Source organism: Mobula birostris, chromosome 15 (assembly GCF_030028105.1).
Source record: "Mobula birostris isolate sMobBir1 chromosome 15, sMobBir1.hap1, whole genome shotgun sequence".
NCBI classification, from domain to species: Eukaryota; Metazoa; Chordata; class Chondrichthyes; order Myliobatiformes; family Myliobatidae; genus Mobula; species Mobula birostris.
In genome coordinates this window covers 69,071,305-69,096,326 of record NC_092384.1, presented here as the reverse complement: position 1 = coordinate 69,096,326, position 25,022 = coordinate 69,071,305, and positions in this window count along the sequence as shown.

The following is a 25,022-nucleotide window of genomic DNA, read 5'->3' as shown; positions in this document are numbered from 1 at the left end:
CAGTGATTATATCAGAATGAAATGAATTTTTTTAACTTTGCTGTGGAATGTCCCAAGCCCGGCTGTGAAATGAGGGGGGCTAGCACACCTATCCTGTAAGAAAACTCAAAGCTACAGAAATGCCAATAGAAGCTCCAAAGACCTCATTCCTGGGAGTAAAAGGATCTTCGCCTAGATCCTGGGATTCCTCCCTTCCCTTCATATTCATGAAACTCCACCAAACTGCCTGCTTCCACTCATTGTCATCATCATTATGAACCTTATCGTATGATGTGGGCAATCATGGTCTATGACTCTGATTGTTCTTGGCAATTTTTTCTACAGAAGTGGTTTTCCATTGCCGCCTTCTTGGCAGTATCTATAAATCCGGTGATCCCAGCCATTATCAATACTGTTCAGAGATTGTCTTCCGGGTGTCAGTGGTTGTATGACCAGGACTTGTGATCTGCACCAGCTGCTCATATGATCATCCCCCACCTACTCCTATGACTTCCCATGACCCTGATCAGTGGTGGGGTGGGAAGGAGGCTAAGGAGGTGCTACACCTTGCCCAAGGGTGACCTGCAGGCTAACAGAGACAAATCCTTTGGTGGAGACAATTCTCTACCCTGCTCACACCACTTCCACTACTCCCTGTATAAACTCATTCCGAGCACCTATCATTCTCTACATGGGGGGAGGAAAAAAACGTTGCCCTCAGTATCGCCTTTAAACTTCTCCTATCTAACTTTACAAGCAAGTCCTCTAACGTTACATATTGCTACTCTGCAAAAAAGATTCTGACTATCCATACCTCTCATAGTTTTATAAAACTCCATTAGATCTACCCTCAGCCTCCGATACTCCAGGGAGAATAACCCAAGTTTGTCCAACCTTTCGTTATTGCTCATTTACTCTAAGTCAAGCAGCATCCTGGTAAACCTCTTCAGCTTCCTTTCCACGGTCTCCTTTCCCTTCTTATAATGGGGAGACCAGTACAGTGCACAGTACTCGAAGTATAGTCTGACTGAAGTTTTAAATACTCAATGTCTATTCTGTTAGGTACAGGAGTGGAACCCATTGTGGTCTTCTGCTGCGGTAGCCTATCCACTTCAAGGCTCAACGTGTTGCGTGTTCAGAGAGGCTCTGCTGCACATAATTGTTGCAATGTGTGGTAACTTCAGTTAATGTTGCCTTCCCGTCAGCTTGAAATAGTCTGGCCATTGTCCTCTGACCTCTCATTAACAAGTCACTTTCACCCACAGACCAGCTGTTCGCTGAATACTTTTGATTATCACGCCATTCTCTGCAAAGTTTAGTGACTGCTGGGCATGAAAATGCCAGATCAGCAGTTTCTGAGATCCTCAAACCATCCCTTCTGGCACCGATAATCATTCCATGATTAAAGTAATTTAGATCACATTTCTTCCCCATTCTGATGTTTGGTCTGAACAATTGAATCTCTTGATCACATCTGCATGCTTTTTTAATGCATTGAGTTGCTGCCACTTGATTGGCTGATTTAGATATCTGCATTAACGAGCAGATATATGGATATAACTAATAAAGTGGCCACCGAGTGTACAGCTGCAGGATAATCCCCTTTGTACTTAAATTGTTTTTGTAAATCTATCAAAAAAAACTGGAAGCAATCCATTGTCATATCGATGTTACATGAAGAATGGAGTTTCTGTCATTTTAAATGACTACACAATGGGCGGTTAATATACTTGATCTACTGCCTGGAGACAGTAATGGTATCAGAGTAAAAATCAAAATAAAAGCACTGCAGATACGGGAATTTTGAAATAAAACTGTAACCAGCATTGGGGGCTGGTTTTCAACCTTCTTCCTCCCGTCCTCCCTCCTCACTTTTATCTGCCTCCTCATTATTAAGGCAGAAACAAAGCACAGTGGTTGTTGACAATATGAAATGAAAGTCTTTTATTGTTCCAAACCTTTATGAACTTCCCTCTCTAAACTCTTCTCAGCTGAGGTCTCAGCTTGTGTCTCTACTTCAGTGAATTTCATTATGGTTTCCAGCTCTCCTCCTGCCAGCTTGTCAAAGAGTCTTCAACACGCATGGTGGACTTTTTACTCCTTTCTGCAGAAATGCTGCCCAGTCTGCTGAGCCTTTCCAGCATTATGTATTTGTGTTTCTGTACTTTAAAATTTACTTAATATTGTTCATGAAATCTGTCTACCCCTCTCAGAGCCTTGGAGAAGCAGCCAGCCTAATCAAAGACTCTTCCCACACCAGACATTCTCTCTTCTCTCACCACACCTTCCAACAGGGAGACATTATTAGAGATTGGGAGCATGGTCCACCATGCTCAATCACACTGGCTCTCAAACGGCCTACTTGTCCGATAAGATAGACTCTTGACCTCATGATCTACCTCGTTATGATCTTGCACTTTATTGTTTACCTACCTTACCCTGGCCTTGTACCTTATTGTCTGCCTGCACTCTACTTTCTCTGTAACTGTAACTCTGCATTCTGTTATTGTTTTCTCCTTGCACAACCTCAATGCACTGATCTGATGAAATGATTTGTACAGAAGACAAATTTTTCACTGTATCACAGTACATGTGACAATAATAAACTAATTTACCAATTTAATTTATTGTTATCACTGTGCATATAATATACTTAACTCTATGGAATTTTAAGCCAAGAAATAAACATTTTAATCAGCTCAATGCCTGTGAAAAATTTTAAAAGCATATATCTTTATAAGTTGCGACTAGCAATTATTAACTTTTTTTGGCATACAGTCAATAGATGAAGTCAGTTAGAAAAATTACTATCAATGGCTGTTAAGCAGTAGTTCTTCACTCACATCTAACGATTTACCAACCCATGTACTAGCTGTTATTTAAAGGCTGAAATGCTCACCAGAATTAGAATCAGGCTTGTAAGAATTGACTTGTGTTGTGTGATTTGTTGTCTTGTAGCAGCAGTACAGGGTAAAACATTAAAAAAATTACTTTGTTGTAAAAATAAATAAATAGCCCAAAAGAAAGATAACGAGGGAGTATTCATAGGTTTATGGACTGTTTAGAAATCTGATGGTGGAAGGGAAGAAATTGTTTTCAAGGCACTAAGTATGGGTCTTCGGGCTCCTTCACCTCCTCCCTGATGGTAGTAATGAGAAGAGGCTCCTTAATGATGGATTCCACCTTTTTGAGGAGATACCTCCTGAAGATGTCCTCAGTGGAGGGGAGGGTTGTGCCCGTGATGGAGCTGGTTGAGTCTACAAACCCGTGCAGCCTCATACGATCCTGGGCATTGGAGCATCCCTGCCAGGCTGTGCTGCAGTCGGTCAGGATGCTCTCCGCCGTACAGCAATAGAAATGTGCAACTTAGCCTGTATTCTTTGCCATTGCTGTGGTACGTGAATTCTTAGGATTTTAAATAGAGGTTCGCGTGTACATTGACTGATTTCTCACGGAGACCGGGGACACTGCATCCCAGTCTGAGGGTCTTTGCAGTCCACCGCTGATGTTCCCCATCTCAGAGCCTTCTGCCCATTGCTACTCTGCCAGGGCCAATTCAACTCCATAATTAAGGAGAGGGGGTATTTTCTTCTTTCCCTTCTGCCCACACGAGGAAGTAAAGTGGATCCAGGCACAAGAGCAGTTTTTAGACTCGCTGTCTCACAACTGTCATCGCATGGGCTTGATCCTGATCTCCGGTGCTGACTGTGTGGAGTTTGTATATTCTCCATGTGACAACACAGGTTTCCTCTGGTCAGTCTGGCTTCCTTTCGCGATACAAAGTCGTGCAGGTTGATGGGTTATTTGGCAGCTGTACATTGCATCTTGTGTGTGGATGAGGGTAGAATCTGGGTAGTGTTAGAAATAGAATAGTACAGCCCCTTCAGTCGACAATGTTGAGCTGACCTTTTCACCTGTCTGCCCCTTTCCTTCCCCCATAGTGCTCTATTTTGCTTCCATCCATGCACCTTAAAAGTGTCTTAAATGTTCCTCTGGCAGTGCGCTCCACACACCTACCACTCACCACTCTCTGTGTAAAAACAAACAAACAAACAAACCTGCCTCTGACTTACCCCCTATTCTTTCCTCCCAAAATCTAAAAGTTTTGCCCCCTCATATTAGCCATTTCCTTCCCGAGAAAAAGACTCTGACTGTCCACTTGATCTCTGCCTCATCATCTTTTACATCTTTATTAAGTCACCTCTCTTCCTCCTTCTCTCCAAAGAGAAAAGCTCTAGTCCATTCAACCTGTTCTTATAGATAGTTTAGGCATCATCCTGGTCAACCTCCTCTGCATCATCTGTAAAGCTTCAACATCCTTCCTATAATGAGGCAACAAGAAATGAACACAATTCTCTGCGTGTCACTTAACCAGGGTTTTATAGAGTTTTATAGAGTTGGCGCGTAGCCAAGTGGTTACGGCATTAGTCTAGTGATCTGAAGGTCGTGAGTTCGAGCCTCAGCTGAGGTAGCATGTTGTGTCCTTGAGCAAGGCAGTTAACCACACATTGCTCTGCGACGACACCGCTGCCAAGCTTTATTGGCCCTAGTGCCCTTCCCTTGGACCACATCAGTGGCCTGGAGAGGGGAGACTTGCAGCATGGGCAACTACCGGTCTTCCATACAACCTTGCCCAGCCCTGCACCCTGGATGCCTAAATATAGAGTTGCAGCATTACTGTGCGGCTTTTGAACTCAGTCCTCAGACTAATAAAGGTCAACGCACCATATACCTTTATAGAGTCAGAGAGTCATAAGATCACTACAGTACAGAAATAGAGCTTTCAGCCTTTCTACTCTGTGGCAGACTTATTCTGTCTAGTTCCATCAAATGCACCCAAAACATAGCCCTCCATACACCTCTCATCCATGTACCTATTCAAACTGTACCCCATGTGTACCCCACATCCTCCACTTCAACTGGCAGCTTGCTCCACACTCTCACCACCCTACGAGTAGAGAGCTTCCCCTCATGTTCCCTTTAAGCGTGTCACCTTTTGTCCTTAACCCATGACCTCTAGTTCTAGTCTCAATATTTTGATGGAAAGATAGAGAGATCAGGCTACATTGCAAATTGATGGGAGAATGGATTTGCTCTGTGAGCTGGCAGAGATCTGAGGGGCTGAGCAGACCTTTTTTCCATTGGTGGAGTTTTTCAATGGATACAGCAGGCTATAGATCAGGTTCTGTTATGGCCTGAACAATGAGGATCATTGTTTAATCTGGGCATGGGTGAGGAATAGCACTTTGGCAGATTAAAAATAATGTGAAAGTACACAGTTAATGGCAGGACCCTTCAAGGCACTGATATAGAGAGGGGACTTGGGGTCTAAGCCCACAGCTCCCCAACAGTGGCAACACAAGTAGATAAGGGTAGTAAAGAAGATGCATGGCATACTTGCTTTTCAGTCAGGACTTTGAGTATAAGAGTCATAAATTATCTGCAGCTGTATAAAACTTTGGAGTACTTTTGCACTTGTCGTCACCCCATTACAGGAAGGATGTGGAGGATTAGCCAATTTAATCCTCACCTAATTATGGGACAATTTACAATGACCAAATAACCCACCAACTGGTACATCTTTGGACTATGGGAGGAAACCAGAGCATCCATAGAAAACCTATATAGTCACAGAGAGAATGTGCAAACTTCTTATAGGCAGCGGCGGGAATCGAACCCTGGTCCCTTGTACAATAAAGCGTTGTGCTAACCACTACGCTACCCTGCAGACTTGTTAGAAGTTTACAAAATTCTGGTTGTTTACCTTAGCATATGCAAGAGTTATGATTCGTGTCCTGACGGATAAAGGCAAGCCTGACCAATGGCTTCTTCACCACCTCTCTACTTGTGTTGCTTCGTTGATCGTGACATCAATGTTGTTGGACCAGCATGGTATATGGCAGGTGATGTTTACAGCTAGGAACGTGAAGCTCTCAACCTCAACACTGTTGATGTAGACAGGAGCATGTACGTCTGCCCCCTTCCCTTTCTGAAGTAGGGCCAAAAATGAAGGGACAAGGAAGTCGTAGAAGGTTGTAGGACTGAAGGACCTCATGGAATAATGGTGGAAAGAAAATAATTCAAAAACTAGAAGCTATTGTTTTAAAGTGAGAAGGGAAAGGTTTAAAATAGGCCTGAGAGGTTTCATCACCTAGGGGGTAGAATATATATAGAGTAAGCTTTCTGAAAAAGCTCTAGGGACAGCTACAAAAGCAACACCTAAAAGACACTTGGGAGAAATAAATAATTTGGAACAGTTTAGAAAGGATATGGGTTAAACGGAGCAAAATGGGACTCGCTTTGATGGACACCTTGGCTGTCATGGTTGAGTTGGGCCACGGGCCTTGCTTCTGTGGTATAGTACTGTATGGTTCTAATTTTAAAACTGAGGTGGTGTTTCATTATGTTTGAATTACATGGTTGGGAGCATGTGTATGTTTCCTATTCCTTGATCTCCATATATCAGCCCACCAAAGATTTCAGGTATTTATGAAGGGCTTCATAAGGTAAAGGCAAGCAGGCTTTTTCCACTGAGATTGAGTGAGACTAGAACAAGAGGTCATAGATTATGGATGAAAGGTGAAATATTGAAGAGTAACAGGAGAGGTAACTTCTTACAGAATGTGGTGAGAATGTGGAATGAACTGCCAAAGGAAGTGATGGGTTCAATTTCAAAACCTAAGAGAAATTTGGATAGGTACATAGATGGGAAGTGTATAAGGGCTATGGTCTGGGTGCAGGTAAATGGGACGAGGCAGATTAATAGTTTGGCAGGGACTAGATAAACCAGAAAGCCTCTTTCTGTGCTATGGCTCTCTACAACTCTATTGGGAGACTTGGATGATTATTGTTTACTAATTCCAAGATAAGAAAGAGGGATTCTTGGAGTCACCTGACTCAATCACAATTAGGGTCACTACTTCAGCTTTTACCAACCAAGTCAATGAGGGAAATTTATTATCTGTTTTACCAAATAGGTCAAGGGGTATTCTTTTGTCTCAGAAGTGTGCAGCTAGAAAGAGGTGGAAGATTGCTAGCCACTTGACAGTGTTTGGAGTTGGATGTAATGTGATCTCTCAGCTTGCTGATAATGTACTGTAAAATGTGAACTTGGTGAACCTGCTTGAACCTTCATTGAAAGCACTCGAGTTTGCTATCAATTGACCCAATTGTTAAACTTAAATCAAACAGAAGTTGAAGGTAAAACCTTTGTGCTGAATTATCAGATTAGCTTAATCAGTACATGCAAAGTGATAAGGACATTTAAATTTATCTCTCAATCTCACCTTCTCATTGGGTTTTAATGAGTTTTACAGGGCTGAACAACTATTTGGAAAAAAAAACACAGAAGACTGCATATGCTGGAAATCCAGAGGAGCCAAGTGCAGAATATTTGAGGAAATCAACAGGTCAGGCAGCATCTATGGAGAAGAATGAAGAGTCGAAGTTTCAAGCTGAAACCCTTCATCAGGAGTCATGAAGGGACCTGGTGAAGTGTTATGGCCCAAAAAGTTGTCTCTTCATTCCTCGCCATAGATGCTACCTATCCTCCTGGGTTCCTTCAGCACTTTGTGTTATTTGAAAAGAAACTTCATTCAGTTAATTGAGACAGAAACAGAATTATGCCACTGATATATGTTGGGAAATTTGTGGAGGTAAGACTAGAACTCAAATACAACAGTAAAGCTAAGCCAGCAAAATGGAGAGTGAGTTATTGTAAAAATAGATTTTGAATATCCTATTAGATTAATCAGGTCTTTTTACTAAATGAATGGAATTGGAATATTACACAGGACCTTTGAAAGGACAGGTTCAGAGGGATGGGCCATATGCAGGTAAGTGAGTCTGTGGTGAGGAAGGTAAATGCAATGTAAGAATTTATTTCAAGAGGGCTATAATATAAAAGTAAGGATATAATGTTGAGACTTTATAAAGCACTGGTGAGTCCTCACTTGGAGAATTGTCAGCAGCTTTGGGCCCTTATCTAAATGATGTGCTGACATTGAGATGGTTGAAAGGAGGTTCACAAAAATTATTCTGAGATTGAAAGGCTTGTCATATGAGAAACGTTTGATGGCTCTGGGCCTGTATTCACTAGAATTCAGAAGAATGAGAGTGACCTCATTGAAACCTATTGAATGATGAAAGGCTTTGATTGAGTGGATATGGAGAGGATGTTTCCTATGATGGTAGAGTATAAGACCAGAGGACACAGCCTCATAATAGAGGGGCATCCTTTTAGAATGGAGATGAGGAGGAATTTCTTTAACCAGAGAGTGGTGAATCTGTGGAATTCTTTGCCTCAGGCAGCTGTGGAGGCCAAGTCTTTATGTATATTTAAGTCAGAGTTTAATAGATTCTTGATTGGTCAGGGTATGAAGGGATATGGGGAAAAGGCAGGCGATTGGGGCTGAGAGGATCAGCCATGATGAACTGATGTAGCAAACTCGATGAGCCTAATGGCCTAATTCTGCTTCTATATCTTATGGTTTTCTGTTCTTATAAGCTCATTTAGGCAACAACTGGCATGGACAAGTTAGTTCAAAGGACCTGATTTTGTATTGCATGGCACTATGACTTTATGACTCTATAACCATCAGACAGACAAGTTTATCCCAAATGCCAAGACTCACAGCTAATGCAAATTGAAAATGTGGCAATACTCAGCCTGGCAGCATCTGTGGAAAAACAAACCGAGTCAACATTTCACATCAATGTTGAGATGTTCTGCTGAGTTCTGGTGAAAGTCCACTGACCTTTTACATTTCTATCACTAACTTCCATCCTGCGCTCAAGAACAGTCTATCCTGCCGGGTACCGAAATTCTAAACAAGTCGGTACCTTCCACAAAGCCGATTTAACCTCTGGTGTGTGTGAAAATTAACTCTTTGGAATTGCACATAACAAGTCCTGGAGGAGCTCAGCAGGTCAGGCAGCTTCATCAGCAAGGGCTTCAGCCCAAAAAAAATGGAATTAATGAGTGACTCTTTCGTGAGTGACTCTGCATATTTCATACAGTGAAACCTGATTCATAGCATTGAACAGGAGCAGCTCAAACCATTTAGCACTGCCAGTCTGGTCCAATGTAGAGAGGAGAAGTTAAATGTCCGAAGAATCGGCAAACTTCTCATGGACCCTGGTAGATACTGTACAATTCCAAGAGACATCAAATAACTCTTCCAGTCATGGGTTTGATTTTTCAGCTGTGCCATCATCCTTGGGTTTTAGGCACAACTGTGAAACAAATATTCGTACTAGATATGTGATTGGGGTGGATTGTTAGTTGAGGAGTAAAGGAGATGTTCTTTGGAAAGATCACAGCCTTTGCTAGGTGAAATAGTAATCTGCAAATGTAATCAGCTTTGGGGAAGCAATTTAAAAAAATGCTGAAGGAATTCAGCAAGTTAGGCAGCATCTATAGATGGAAACAAACAGTTGATGTTTGGGCCAAGACCTGCCATCAGCAAAGTGTGTTGCTCGAGGTTTCCAGCATCTGCAGTCCCTCTTCTGTCTATAATTTCCTGCTTCACTGCAAACTGTCTTTGAGATTGGGCTATCCTGAAGAAGTTTAAATCCTCTCTTCAACTGTTTATTTCCCTCCATAGATGCTGCTTGACCTGCTGACTTTGTCCAGCATGTTGTGTGTGCTGCTGAAGATTTCCAGCACCTGTAGTTTCTCTTGTGTCTATGTTGGAGATCATCATCATCGGTACGTGCCGTGTCATATGACAATCATGGTCTTTGACTATAATTGTTCTTGGCAAATTTTTCTGCAGAAGTGGTTTGCCATTGCCTTCTTCTGGGCAGTGTCTTTATAAGATGTGTGACCCCAGCCATTATCAAAACTCTTCAGAGATCGTCTGCTTGGCGTCAGTGGTCGCATAACCAGGACTTGTGATATGCACCTACTGTACATATAACCATAGACTACCTGGTCCCTTGGTTTCACAAAACCCTGATCGAAGGGGCTGAGCAAGTGCTACGCTTTGCCCAAGGGTGACTTGCAGGCTAGTAGAGAGAAGGAGCACCTTACACCTCCTTGGGTAGAGACGCATCTCCACTCCACAACTTGAAGTTGGAGAAGCAACTGCATGAATGGGAGGTGTGTTGGTGGTTGGGATCAGGTATGGAAGGATCAGAGAGATGGGTGGAAATCTACAGAGTATTGGATACTCAGAGTCTCAGGCGACCAGAGGTAGAGTCAGTGTAGGTTTGAGGGAAGGAAGTGGGTGTTTAAAGGTAAGTGAGAGACTCATCTTAGAACTGTTCCAATCCAATTGTGCATTATTAAAGTAAAGTCAACCTGGGAGCGCTCAATATGTATCACTCCCGGGCTAATTGCATGCCTGACGGTATTACAGTGCACAGATGACTCACACCCTGGTCAATTGCCTGTTCAATTTCCAGAATGTCACAAAACTGGCTGTGATTCCCTTTGGATCAAGTGTACCTTCACTCTGAAAAATAATAGTGCAGTTGAATTTCTTGGTGTATATATCTCTCATTGTGTTGAATACCTTCTTCATTCTGTCAATGAGGAATTGCATTTATCTGGACAATAACAAACACAATTTTGAGATAGATCAGCTTTATTTGTCACATGTAGATTGAAAGATACAATGGAAGTCCTCATTAGCGTCAAATCAAATCAGTGAGGATTGTGCTGGGTGAGTGTCTCCATGCTCACGTGCCCACAACTCAGTAACAGTAACTCTTAGAGCACATCTTTGGAACGTGGGTGGAAACTGGACCACACAGGGGAAAGCGGCATGGTCACAGAGAGAATGTACAAATTCCTTACAGAGGCATGAATTGAACCCTGATCTTACAGTGGTTCTGTGAAGTGGTGCACTAACTGCTACACTGCCCACCCAGACCCGCTACCACAGCCACATATCCTTCCTGGGAGTTTGGCTGCACCGCCATCTTGTTCCGCCTGGCTTCCAGATCTGTTTTCAGGTCACTCAGTTTGGACCCACTGAGGATCCTAGGTACCTGTGTTCAGTCGGCTGCTTCTCCTACTGCTTCAAGATGAGGGCACCCTCAAGGTGGAGGAGTCACACCCTATGTTCCACCTAGGTAGGCTCTATCCTGATGGCATGTATATTGTTTACGCCTTCTAGTATAAAAATTCTCCACCCTCCCTCCTTTTCCTTCATTGTCCACTCTGATCTTTTTACCTCCTATCACTCCTCCCACCCAGGTCCCCTTCTCTTTCCCTTTCTCCTGTGGTCCACTCTCCTCTCCTATCAGATTCCTCCTCTCCAATCCTTGACCTTTCCCACCAACCTGATGTCACCTATCACCTTCCAGCTATCTTCATTCCCCTCCCCCCCACCCACCCACCCACCTTTTTATTCTGCAGTCTTCTTCTTTCCTTCTCAGTCCTGAAGAAGGGCCTCAGCCTGAAATGTTAACTGTTTATTCATTTCATAGATGCTGCCTGACCTGTTGAGTTTCTCCTGCATTTTGTGTGTGTTTCCTTGGATGAAACCTGCTTTTATAGTTTCTTCAGTGTCATAAGAGGAAAAGAGGATTGTAGGAAGAACTTGGGCATAGAATTGGAGATCATTGGGGCAACACAAAATTGAGAAAATAAAGGATTTGGACCATTGCATTTTGAACTATGTGATGTGGCAAAGCTTTGATCCAAGCCTGGTGTTGTTCTGTTTTTTCAAAAGAAATGTTTGACAGTGAAGTCTGTTTTCAATATGTCAGTCATTTCTCAATCATCTTCATAAACCAGTTGAGAAAAATCACAGCCGTTTGGATAATAGTCATCAATTTGTTGAGTGCATTTGCAACATCTAAAGAGTTGACTTCACTTAGCTTCAAAGTGACTCATTCTGGAGTTCCCCTTTGTGGAGAACACTAAAGGAAGCCACAGATAAGAATATATGGGGTCAAGTACGAATTCTTGCAAACCTATTATATCTTACCTTCCACAAATTATACAATACATCAGACATAAGACTGTCATTAAAAGGTTAGTTTTATTTGTCATGTGTGTAGCAAAATATTAGTGAAATAAGTCTGCAGGATTGAGAGTCCAGGGCCAAGAATGGGAGGCCCAGAGATGGCTTATCTTTTCGTTGGAGGCCTGTGTGTATGTGAGGGGATGGGAAGCTGGGCAAGGGGCCTGTATTGCTGTTAATGCTGCTTTTTGCTTTGCTGTACACTGTAAGCATACGATGTCCACAACACAGAATGTGTGGCAACACTTGCAGGCACTTGTGCTGCTCTGGATCTCCAGTGACTGTAGAATCCCCTATGTTACAATGTCCCATATTCTACTATTGATTGTTTCTAGTCCTATCTTGATGTATTCATGTATAGAATAATGCCTGTAGAAACAAAAGCTCTTCACAGCATCTCAGAACATGTGACAATCATAAACTAAATGCCAATCACAAACAAGAGAAAATCTGCAGATGCTGGAAATCCAAACAACACACACAAATTGCTGGAGGGACTTAGCAGACCAGGCAGCATCTACAGAAAAGAGCAAACAGTTGAAGTTTCGGGCCAAGACCCTTCATCAGACCTCCAGCATTTTATGTGTTTTACTAATCACATTACTAACAACTATCCCTGGATATGCTTATGACTAATATAAGTAAGACACATGTACCACATAAAAAAAAGAAGGTTGTGTTGTTCCAATTTATCTTTGTTTATTTAATTTCATTGTCTCGAGAACTTCCTGCCGCCCTACGAATGTCAAAGGAATGACTTGAGATTTGAGAGCCAAAATCCAATCAAATAGAAGGAGTAAACTCGTCAAGTATGTGAGAAAGAAGCTGTCTAGTGTAATGATCCTAGAGTAAAATACACTTGGAAGTAATTTCTCAATGCCGAAGTTTTATTCAAATGCACAATCGGAAGTGTATGGTTACACTCACTATAGACAGAAGGTAAGCATCAAAGTATATCAATGAAATTGAAAGAGTACAGAGAAGAATTCCAAGGATTTTGCCTAGACTTGAGAATCTGAGTTATAGGGGAAGGGTAAATAGGTAAGTACTTCATTCCCTGCAGCATGGGAGATTGAGGAGAGATTAGATAAGGGTATACAGAATTGTAAGGACAATAGATAGGTAAAAAAAGATCTAGTGCTTTCCCGCAGTATATGATGAATAAACTCTTCTCGGGCTACCAGCCGGGTACAGGTATCAATTTTAGCCAACATTTCGTTGACTAATCCTGCCATCTTCATCACAAATGATGCCCAGGCACATCTAGTCTGGTGGTATATATGCCCCCTTCATCCATCCCTCCTGATTGGTTAGTCCTCAACCAATCAGATTTCCACTGTCCTAACTTGTTTACAATCAAATTCCAGTTCTTACTTAGAGCAAGACCTTCACCTTTGTTAAGATTCTTTTTGTCTAGTTTTATTTCAATAGCTTCCTTCACAAGGCAGTCCTAAAAGCCACTGGTGTGGCACAGTAGTTTTGTGCCATCAGTTAATCCTATCTCCATTGCGAATGCAATGTTTTGCTAGCCCCAGTTTCCCCAGGTAACCCAAACGGATATACCTCCAGTACTCCTTGATGCGGGTTCCCACAGTTCACTCCCTGGCCCGCGTGCTGATCCACATTTACAGGGAATCCTGTAAACACCAGTCATCCTGAGTCCCAGGTCATCTTTTTCCCTGCATCCGCTGAGATTTGAGTGTCGTGGGTTTGTGGATGGTATTAATCCAGTATCTCTTGAGGATCCTGGCAATCTTTCGTTAATGGTCAGTTTTATTGTGCTATCCCTGTTCACAAGAGTTCCCATTAAGGACAGCTTGGTCCTCCTCAGGGTTTGATAAGGGTACCATTGATCTTTTTGAATACATCCTTACATCAACTTCCTCTATAAGGGGAACTTCTATGAACAAACAGACAGAGTGGCCATGGGATCGCCCTTGTCACTGGCTATTGCTATGTGGAGGACCATGAGAAGAGGGCGCTGAGCACATTGCCCTTACACCCCAAATGCTTCTTCAGGTACATCGATGACACCTTTGGAGAGTAGACTCATCGACTCCAGGACTCCAACGTTTCCATGACCTTCTGAACAGCCTAATTCTAAATATTCAATTTACGATGGAGATGGAGAAGAATGGTTGCCTCCTGCTCCCGGACATTCTAATACAACAGAAACTGGAAGGTAGCCTCGGGCATGGCGTTTATCAGAAACCTACACACAGGGACTTGTACCTCAGTAAAAAGAGTCACCATCACACTCCCAATGTAGAACGGTCTTTTTTTATTTTGATTATCCATTCTAAACTACTTCAGAACCGCAGAGTCTCCATGAGGAAATAAATGCTTGATGTTCCTACGGAATGGCTACAAGGCAAAGGAAATCAGTCGGGTCCTTAAAAGGACCGGCAGGAAAACCAGGAAACCTAACAATGAGGAGAAACCAGTCATCAGCACCTGTCAACATACACAAAATGCTGGAGGAGCTCAGCAGGCCAGGCAGCATCTATGGAAAAGAGTAAACAGTCAACATTTCGAGCCAAAACTCTTCATCAGGAGTGATGAAGGCCTCAGCCCGAAATGTCAACTGTTTACTCTTTTCCATAGATGCTGTCTGGCCTGCCGAGTTCCTCCAGTATTCTGTGTGTGCTGCTTGGATTTTCAACTTCTGCAGATTTTCTCTTGTTTGTGATTTGGCTACTGCCTGTCTTCCTTATATTTCCACTGTTTCTGGAAGGATTGTCAGGGTCTTCAAGAAGCACAGGATTAATACCATCCACAAACCCCTAAGGAAGTTCAAATCACAGCTTATGTGGGTCAAAGATGATCTGGGACTCAGGATGGCTGGCGTCAACAGGAATCTCTGTGAATGCGGATCAGTGTATATCGACTAGATGGAGTGCCCTGTGGAAACATACATCAAGCAGCATAAACAGTGTATCCGTTTGGCTTACCCAGAGAAATTGGTGATAACAGGACATTGCATTCGCAATGGCCGTAGGATTGACTTCGACGGCACAACACCAATAGCTTTGAGATCGCCTGGTGAAGGAAGCCATTGAAATAAAACTGTAGAAAAAGAGTTTTAACAAAGGTGAAGGACTCACTCTAAATAAGAACTGGAATTTGATTGTAAACAAGGTGGGGCAGTGGAAACCGGATTGGTTGAGGGCTAACCGATCAGGAGGGACAAACAACTGGACCAGATGTGCCTAAGCATCATCCCTGATGAAGATGGCAGTTTGTCATCAAAACGACAACTAAAATTGATACCTGGACTAGGCAGAATCACATTTTGGCACAGACTAGATGGGCTGAAGGGCTTGTTTCTGTTCTACGGTGCTCTATGACTCTATGAGTGACCTTATCGAATATGTAAGAAAGAAACAATCTGACTTAATAATTACAGAGTTGAACACATTTGGAAATAATTTCTCAATGCAGAAATTTTACTCAAATGCATGATTGGAAGTGTATGATTGTGCTCACCATGGACACAAAGTCAACAATAAAATATATCAATGTATGTAGTTAACGGATTTTAAACATCAATGAATCCATTGGGCCTGCCACCTTCACCATAATAGTTAAAACCCCTTGACAAGACTACGTTTCTTCCCCTACCATCATCCCCTCCTTCAAAAACTCCACCATAACGTCCATCAGCTGAGTAATATCCAGGGAAAATTAAAAAGGAAATGGGAAAGTACCAGAGATATGAAACGGAGGCAGGAGATTATCCTGAAGAATTTCCCTCCAAACTCCTGAAACAATACCCAATATGTATCTGTGAGGTCTTCCCTTCCACACTGCAGAACCTTGGCCCAAACTAGAGAAAGTCACACTGATCAAAGTTTTTGATCTTTGACAACAGAATGCCAACACTATGAAGAAATCTATATCACTATTTTTTTTTGCACTGTTTGCATCAAGGTCTCCTAAGTCATAAATTTCATGAAGTCACCACAAAATAAATTATCCTTTACTATCAATGTGAAAGGAACATCAGAGTGAATCTCTTTATTTGCCACTTCATGCACAAATCATTATTGTACTCAAAGTAAAGGGAGTGCTCTGTTGATTTAACAGCACCAGACAGAGTGTCACACATGAGAGATGCAGAATGTCTTCATCTTTCTGAACAGCAATGTCACAACCACTCAAAGAAAGACTTGCTTAAGCTTTAATGTCAGAAGCAAGTCTTGTCGATTAAAGGAGTTCTCATGGATTAGACACCACAATGTCTTCTACTGATCTGTTTCCTTTACAGTTTTTCAAAAAGAATGCTTGCATATTAAAGACAATTTGTTTTTATAAAACTTATTATTGTAGGGAACTGAGGCTTAAATATAAGTCAGCTTGCATTGATTAGATAGGGCAAAGGGCCTGTTTCTGTGCTGTGGTGCTCTGTGACTATGGAAGTAAGGAATTTAAAGTAATTAAAATTGGTACATATAAATTATTGAACTGAAAGCCAACAATTTCCAAGTGCCTTAATGTCTCTGTCTCAGGTTTTAAAGCAGGAATCTGGAGTTCCAGGGGATGCAGGAAATAAATTGCTGGAGGACCTCAGCAGATCGAGTAGCATGTGAGGGTAGGGGGAGGAGAGGAGTGGGAATGGAATAATCAACAGTTTGGGTTGAGACCCTGCATTGAAAATAAGGGTGAAGAAGGAAAGATAGTTACAGAACTCAACAAGGACGAGGCCAGAAGACGGATGGATGTTCAGAGCCATCAGCCTGAGTTTGAACAGTCACCCTCTCCCTCGCATTAGCTGCTGTCGGAGACAAGTGTAGGAATCCTGGGATCCACGTTGCAAGGAATAATTAGAGAGGCTGTGGACACATTTGAGGGGACTTTGAGGTTCAAGTTGCATGTGTTCCTGGATTTTGGTTACTCTTTCTTTTGCTGTTTTTGAGCAGTTTGATCGGCGTGATTATGCAGGCTGGGGTGCCTCAACTAAGTTCTGTGGCCTGCAGTGTGCTAGCAGTGCACTGCTGAATGAAATACTACTGGACTCCTGGTTTGATGTTAGATATTCTATGTGTTGTTCACTTGTTGTTTGTCATTTGTACAATTTGTTCTTTTCTCGTGCATTGGGTGTCTGATGTTTCCTTGATCAGGTCCCATGGTGCTTCAGTGTTTTGTTGTTTCCTCTCTGCATGCAGGAGGACAAATCTCAGAGTTGTGTTCTGTATACATCTCTCTCTTTCTCTTCGGTTGTCCATCGAAATCGGATGAGGACGTCCAGTCCTTTAACGGTGAGATCTTTGATGACTATATAGTCCTATCCTGGACCCATAAGCTCTATTGCAGGTGGGACGTGTATATGTGGTAGTGGTGGCAACCATGGCTGCATTTCTCCTGGTTCTCTTCTGCTGTTTTCTGGTTGTTCTTTCCATCTCCAGAATACGAACCCCGTTCCTACACAGCTGTCATCAAGTGATACGGTCAGCAGCAACCTCCTCCAGATCCTCAGGTCTGATCTTGCATTTCCTTAAAGCATCCTTCATCTGATCCTTATAGCACTTCTTCGGCCTTCCAGCTGAGCGTCAAGCATGATGTAGCCGATCGTATAACACTCTGCGGGGCAGCCGACATGGGGGCATCCTTATCGCGTGCCCCAGCCACTGCAGCCGACACTGGGTGATCATGGCCTCAATACTCCTGCAGTTGGTCTTTACGCGTATTTCAGCGTGAGGCACCCGCTCACGCCAGGTAATTCCCAGGATGCGCTGGGAGCAGCTTATGTGGAAGTGCTCCGAGGACTTGATGTGACAGCTGTAGGTTACCCAAGCTTCACAGCTATAAAGGAGGGTGGTGACACAGACCGCTTGGTATACAGCGACCTTTGTGGAGGGATGAAGGCTCCTGTTCTGAAAGACCCGACACCGAAGTCTCCCAAAGGCAGCTGATGCCTGTTTAATGCGGCTCTGGATGTCGTTGTCAATGCCGCTATCCTCAGACAGAATGCTCCCCAGATATTTGAAAGATGGCACTACTGACAGCTTTTCATCACCAACAGTGAAGGCAGGTAGAGTGGGTGGGATACTGGTACTCCATTGGCAAACCACTTCTGTCTTGGTGGTATTGACAGTCAGCCCCATCCTGCTGTATGCTCTCACCGCCACAGCAAGGACAGTCTGAAGATCCTCCAGAGTATGGGCCACAAGAGCAGTGAGAGAGAGATACGTACCTTGCTAATAAATGTACAAATGTACTTCCAATCTTATGAGTCTTTATAACAAGGAGAAGGGAAGGGAAGAGATAGGTGCCAGTAGATGCTAGGTGGACCAAAGGGATGAGGATGAGTACCAGATGACGGGGAAGGGAACCTGTTGGCGAGGGTAATGTTGGATTTGGGAGACAGGCACAACATGGCAGATGGAAGCTGACAAAGGAAAGACAAGGCTGATGAACCCCAGCAGAAGGACGAGAGGGTAATCAGGAAGGGATACAAAGGCCACCAGTGTTGGAATCTGATATATAAGGAAGGCAACAACCATTAATTGAGTGATAGATTAAAGGGCAGATGGAACCAAATGGGGAGCTGAAGGCATCCAATAGATCACAGGGGATGCATTGGTTTTTATCTTCCATAATTCCTAGATTTTTGCTGTATTAAGGAATGGGAAGGAAGAAAACATTCAACGAATGGAGAGACAAAATGAGGCAGACCAGCTACTTTGACAACAGAGATGGCTAAAATGCAAGATAGCATAGTTGAAAGTGTGGTAGAGGGCATTGTAGAATCACAACATGATTAAGCAGACCTAAAACGTTTTTAAGAAAAGAAAATCATTAAGGTTCTATTAAGGATTTCAGAGTGTGTAGGATAACAAAGGATCAAGGAGATGTAGCCTATTAATTCAGATAGAGGATTATCTAATGGACATGAGATAGAGAGAGGAAATGAATCAGTCATTAGCAAGCAAGGAGGATGTAACTGTTGTGTTGTCATGAAGATCAGTGCTAAAGCATCAGCCTCTTACTATCTCTAACACAAATGTGAGCAAATCTGCAGATACTGGAAATCCAAAGCAACCCATACAAAATGCTAGAGGAACTCAGCAGGTCAGGCAGCATCCATGGAAATGAGTAGGTAGTCAATGTTTCAGGCTGAGCCCCTTCTTCAGGACAGAGAAGGAAGAGGGAAGATGCCAGAATAAAAAGGTGGAGGTGGGGGAAGGAAGCTAGCTGGAAGGTGATCGGTGAAGCCAATAGGTGGGAAAGGTCAAGGGCTGGAGAAGAAGGAATCTGATAGGAGAGGAGAGTGGACTATAGGAGAAAAAGAAGGAGGAAGGGGCCCAAGGGGAAGTCACAGGCATATAAGAAGTGGAAAAATGTTCAGAGAGAAATCAATATTCATGCCATCAGGTTGGAGGCAAGGTAGACAGAATATAAGGTGTTGATCCTCTACTCTGAGCCTGGCCTCATCTTGGCACAAGAGGAGGTCATAAACCAGCATGTCAGAAGAGGAATGGGAATTAAAATATTTGGGCACCGGGAAGTCCCATTTGTTGTAGATGGTGTGGAGGTGCGCTACAAAGTGGTCCCCAATTTACGTCGGGTCTCACCAGACACACCAGATGACCCCAGCAAATTATTACTATGCTATCTCTATAAGTTTTGATGTAACCGATGAAAAGGCTGAGTGGGATATGCTCATGTTCATTGAAGATTCAATGTCAGGTGTGAAAACAAACTGCCAGGAAAGGCAAAGAGACAGATGCCAGGAAATTCACCAGTGATAGGTCATGATGAACGCAATTGTGTGCTGACAGTATTTTCTAATAATTTCCTGAATTTTGGGCCACTGAAGTCAACAAACCTGTGTTTCAGAAAGGCAGCAGAACACACAGCCACTTCTATATGACATGTCTGGGGATGAATTTCAAGGAAACAAACTAATTCATTGAGTGGGCGAGATGGTGATGCATCAAATATGTGAGGAAGTGTTAAATAATTCAATGTTGTAAAAAATATGTAGTGCTGAACACCTTTGAAAGATGAAGGCAGAGGAAATCACATGTCCTTGCATGCAAATCAAGGACAGTCAGCTTGCTTGTTCAGCAAGAAACTAAAAAGACAAATGGTATTTTTGCGCGGATGCTCTAAGAATAAGGAAGTCTATGTACAAAATGCAGGGCTTTACAAGTGCACACCTACAGTGTAAACCTTTGCTCTTACTTGCCCTTGGAGGTGTGCAATAAAGATTCAGTGGATTAATCCTGGAATTAGTAGGCTCATCTGATCAGAAATTTGAATAGAATATACCTTTATTCTCTGGACTTTGGAAAAGCGTATGTAATCCAGTTGTCTGCTGGACACCGTAAAGCCATTTACATAGCCTGATGGGTCGAACACCAAGGAGTTTTCTAAGGACAAGGGGTCTGCCTTAGGGGAATGAGATGAAAAATTGCTTCCTCCAAAAGGTTGTCAGTCTTTGGAAATCTCTACCCTCAGCACACTGTTGAATCACCGAGTATATTCAAAATTCAGATTATGTATTTACAAACATCACAGGAATGAAGTGAAAAGGGGATCAGATAAGAGAATGGAAATGTTGTAAATTTGGACATGATCCTACAAAATGTTCACTCAAACAAGATTTCACCATATGATTGCCTTAACAAGTAAATTTGTCTGTGATTAAACCTATCATCTGTAACACAAGATGCAGCAGAGCACCATCTAATGCAATAAAATACTTGTTAGAGTCACTCCAGCAATACTTTGCCACCCTAAACGATGGATGAAGCAACACTATAAGTTCAGGCCAGAAATGGATGAAAACATTTTCTTGGAAAACATTGGAAAGTCTGTTCTGTGGCGGTGAGGAACAGAGAGGAAGGAAGGAGATGTTTGAGTTCATCAAGATATTAAGGGAGGGGTTCACTGTGGCTTGGAAAGTTCAGGGGCCATTGGAAATATGTAAGATTAAAGTCTCACACTTCAGTTCTCTTGACAAAGTATGACAGTAAGGAACATAACAGAACAACACCACCACCACCTCCCCACAGCCTCAAATCCACAGCTGCAGTATTCAACCAAATCTAGGTCAAAATGTGAAATAGCAATTTTCTAAATTATCCTGTCAGTCTACGATTTTTGAATGCTCAAAGTTTAAATTTCAATGGCAAATGAACTTAATATGTATTTTGCATTAGTCTTCACCAACAGTATGACAGAAATGCGGCAGTGTCAGGAGGCAGAAGTGAGTGTAGTTGCTATTACTAAATAAATGGTGCTTGGGAAGCTGAAAGGTCTGAAGGGACTGTAAATAAGTCAACTAGGCCAGATGGAATGCACCCCAAGGATCTAAAAGAGGAGCTGAAGAGATTATGGAGGTATTAGTAATCATATTTCAAGCATCTCTAAATTCTAGAATGTTTCCAGGGGACTGGAAAATTGCAAATGTCACTCCACTCTTTTAGAAGAGAGGGAGGCAGAAGAATGGAACTTATAGGCCAGTTCAGCTGACCTCAGTGACTGGGAGGATGTTGGAGCCCATTATTAAGGATGAGGTTTCAGAGTATTTTGATAAAGTAGGCCCAAGTTAACATGGTTTCCTTAACAGAAAATCTTGCCTGACAAATCTGTTGGAATTTGTTTAGCAAATAACAGGCAGGATAGACAAAGGAGAGTTAAGGAGTATTGATTATTTGAATTTTCAGAAGGCTTTTGACAGTGTACCACACATGTGGTTACTAAACAAAGTAAGAGCCAATAGTATGAAAGGAAAGATACCAGAATGCACAAAGAGTGGGAGTAAAGGAGGCATATTTTGGCTAGCTGCTGGTGACTAGTGGTGTTCCGCAAGGGTTGGTTTTAGGACGCTTCTTTTCACATTATATGTCAGCAATTTAGATGACAAAATTGATGGCTTTGTGGCCCAGTTTGCAGATAATATAAACCCTAGTGGAGGGGTTGGTGGTATTGAGAATGCAGAGAGTGTGCAGAAGGACTTGGACAGATTAGGAGAATGGGCAAAGGAGTGGCAGATGGGATATACTCTGGCGAAGATATGGTCATGCACTTTGGTAGAAGAAATAAAGGTCTATACTTTTCCTCCATAAACAGGGAAAAAATTCAAAAATCAGAAATATATCAAGCTTATTAATCATTTACTAACCCATTTATCTTTGGAAGGCGGGAGGAAACTGGAGCACACAGAAGAAGCCCACACTGTTACAAGGAGAGCATACAAGCTCCTTACAGACACAGACAGGAATTGCTGCCACTGCAAAGCATTATGCCAGCCATTATACTACTGTACCAAACAATGCTGCAAGGTTTATCTCACAGACTGATAGTGAGAAAGCTAGTCATAATTGTCACTGTAGTGGGAACTATAGTCAGAATTTTAGAAAGGGTGTGATTCCACTGAAGAAAATGTTGAGGAGATTCTCTGAGATGGTTCAGTTATGAGGGAGACTAGAACGTTGGTGAAAGCCAAAGATGACAAGACAGGGAAACTAGGTTAGTAAAAAAGGAAAATTTGCCAAGGATAAGCAATTGGGATTGAAGGAGCCTCATGGGAAAATTAAAGAATGTAGGAAATTACATAAGAAAGAAACTTGAAGAACAAAAAAGAGGCTATAAAGCATCTTTGGCATGTCATAGAATTCCAGAACTTCCTTTATATATTAGAAGCATGAGGGTGCCTAGTAAAAGAGTGATTCCCTGATGGAGCAAAGTGTAATCTCTCTGTAGAGTTATGAGTAAAGAACTAGGCCGTGGGACTAAATTAATTAATTAATTGATTAATTAATTAATTTATCTATCTATCTATCTATCTATCTATCTATCTATCTATCTATTTATTTATTTATTTAGAGATACAGCATGGAACAGGCACTTCCAGCCCAGCAAGCCATACCACCCAGCAGCCCACCTATTGATCCACCCAGAGCCTAATCATGGGACAAGAAGACCACAACCTCATTGTAATTTGGAGGTTTGCATGCCTCAATGATACCCAGAGCTATGTTGGCTGGAGTCTGTGCTTTATGCTTTGGGTCTTGATAGGGTCATCCATGCCAAACAGGTCAAAGGGTAGAGGACAGACTGAGAGCGGTTTACTGGTCCTCCAAGTTCATGGGTTCATCTCAAGGCTAACAACCCTGACTGATAAATCAAAGCTGTTGCAGAAACAGCAATGAAGAAGGACATCTGAGTGCGATGGTTTTCCCAAGTCTCAATGTGGAATTTGCACGATGGGGAATCAAGAAAACCAGGCTACTGACACAATGAAGGAAGCCCTGAATGCGGTCAGAGGTGGAGGACATTCATTGCTGCCTTAAACTCCAGTGATGTCATGGGCAGTAGGGAATCACGGAACAAATTACAATGACCAATTAACCGACTAACCAGTACATCTTTGGTTTGTGGGAGGAAACCAGGGCACGTGCTCACGAGAAGGACATACAAACTTCTTACAGAGGGTGTCAGACTAGAACTCTGAACTCTGAGGGCCGGAGCTGTAATAGTGTCACGCTAGCTGTTACACTACAATGACACCCCCAAGTAATAATGCTATCAAAGAGCAGGTGTAGGCAAGTTCAGCTAAATGGCCTTAATCTCTGCTGTTGAGAAGAAAGCCAAAAGATATGATTAGATAGAGATCAGTTACAAAATTGAGTGTAGAAATGGCAGATGGAGTTTAATCTGGCCAGATGTTTCATTTTGCGATATCAACTGTAAAGGAACAGTATGACCATAAGACCATAAGACAAAAGAGCAGAACTAGGCCATTCGGCCCATCAACTTTTCTCCACCACTCCATCATGGCTGGTATATTATCTCTCGCAACCTCATTCTCCTGCCTTCTCTCCATAATCTATAATCTGGTGACTATCAACCTTTGCTTTAAATATACTAAGTGACTTGACCTCCACAGCAATCCATGCCAATGAATTCCACAGATTTATCACCCTGTGACCTCTGGTCCTATACTCATCCACTATCTTCTCCACATCCACTCACTTTGGGCTTTTCAATATTTGATGGGTTTCAATGAGATCCCCCCCTCATTCTTCTAAACTCCAAAGAGTACGGGCACAGAGCCATCAAACCCTCCTCATACGTTAACCCTTTCATTCCTGGAGTCATTCTCATGCACTTCCTCTGGAGCTAGTCCAACAGCTTTTAACAGTACTGTTAAAGGCCTCTATTACTGTGGCTCCAAGTCATAGGTTCCTGAAAGTGAATACACAGGTTGATGAGGTGTCAAAGAAGACGCATGACATTCTTGCCTTTATTAGTTGAGATATTTACTACAAGAGCCAGGTTATGTTGAGCTTCATAAAACTCTAGGCTGCATTTGGCATATTGCATTCAGTTCTGCTCACCTATTATAAGAAGAATGTACAGGTTTAGGACAGGCCGCAGAAGAGGTCTATCAGGATGTTGCCTGGACTAGCGGACAAGTGCTGTAAGGAGAAGTCGGACGAACTTTGGTTGTTTTGTCTGGAGACAGGAGACCTGATAGACGTTTATGAGACAATAAGAGGTGAAGCAAATGTGGTGTGTGCCTGGAATGTGGTGCCAGGGATGGTGGTGGAGGCAAATACAAAGAGGCTCTTCGACAGATATAATGACTGTGCAGGGAATGGAGGGATAAGGACCTTGTGTAGCCAGAAAAGATTAGTTTAGCTCAGTATTTCATTTATGGTTTAAATAGTTCGGCACGATATTGTAGGTCAAAGGAGCTATTCTTGTGCTGTACTGTTCTATGTTATTTTCTACATCTTTTAATCATTCATATATAGATATACAATAATCACACGAGAACACAAAATGTCACAAGCCCTCAATGATCCATGTATTCTTCAAATACTTACCAAAGGGGATTTTTTGGCACTCTTGCCCCTGAGTTTATTAAGTTGTGAGTTCAAATCCCACTCCAGTGATTTGATTTTAAAGTCTAAGCTGACATTCTAGTAGAATAGTGAAGAAGTGCTGTATTGATGAAGTTGATACATTTTTAAATGAGACATTATGTAAGGTTTCCCGTCTGCTCTCTCTAGTAGATTGTAAAAAAAATCTGCAACAATATTTCAAGGAAAG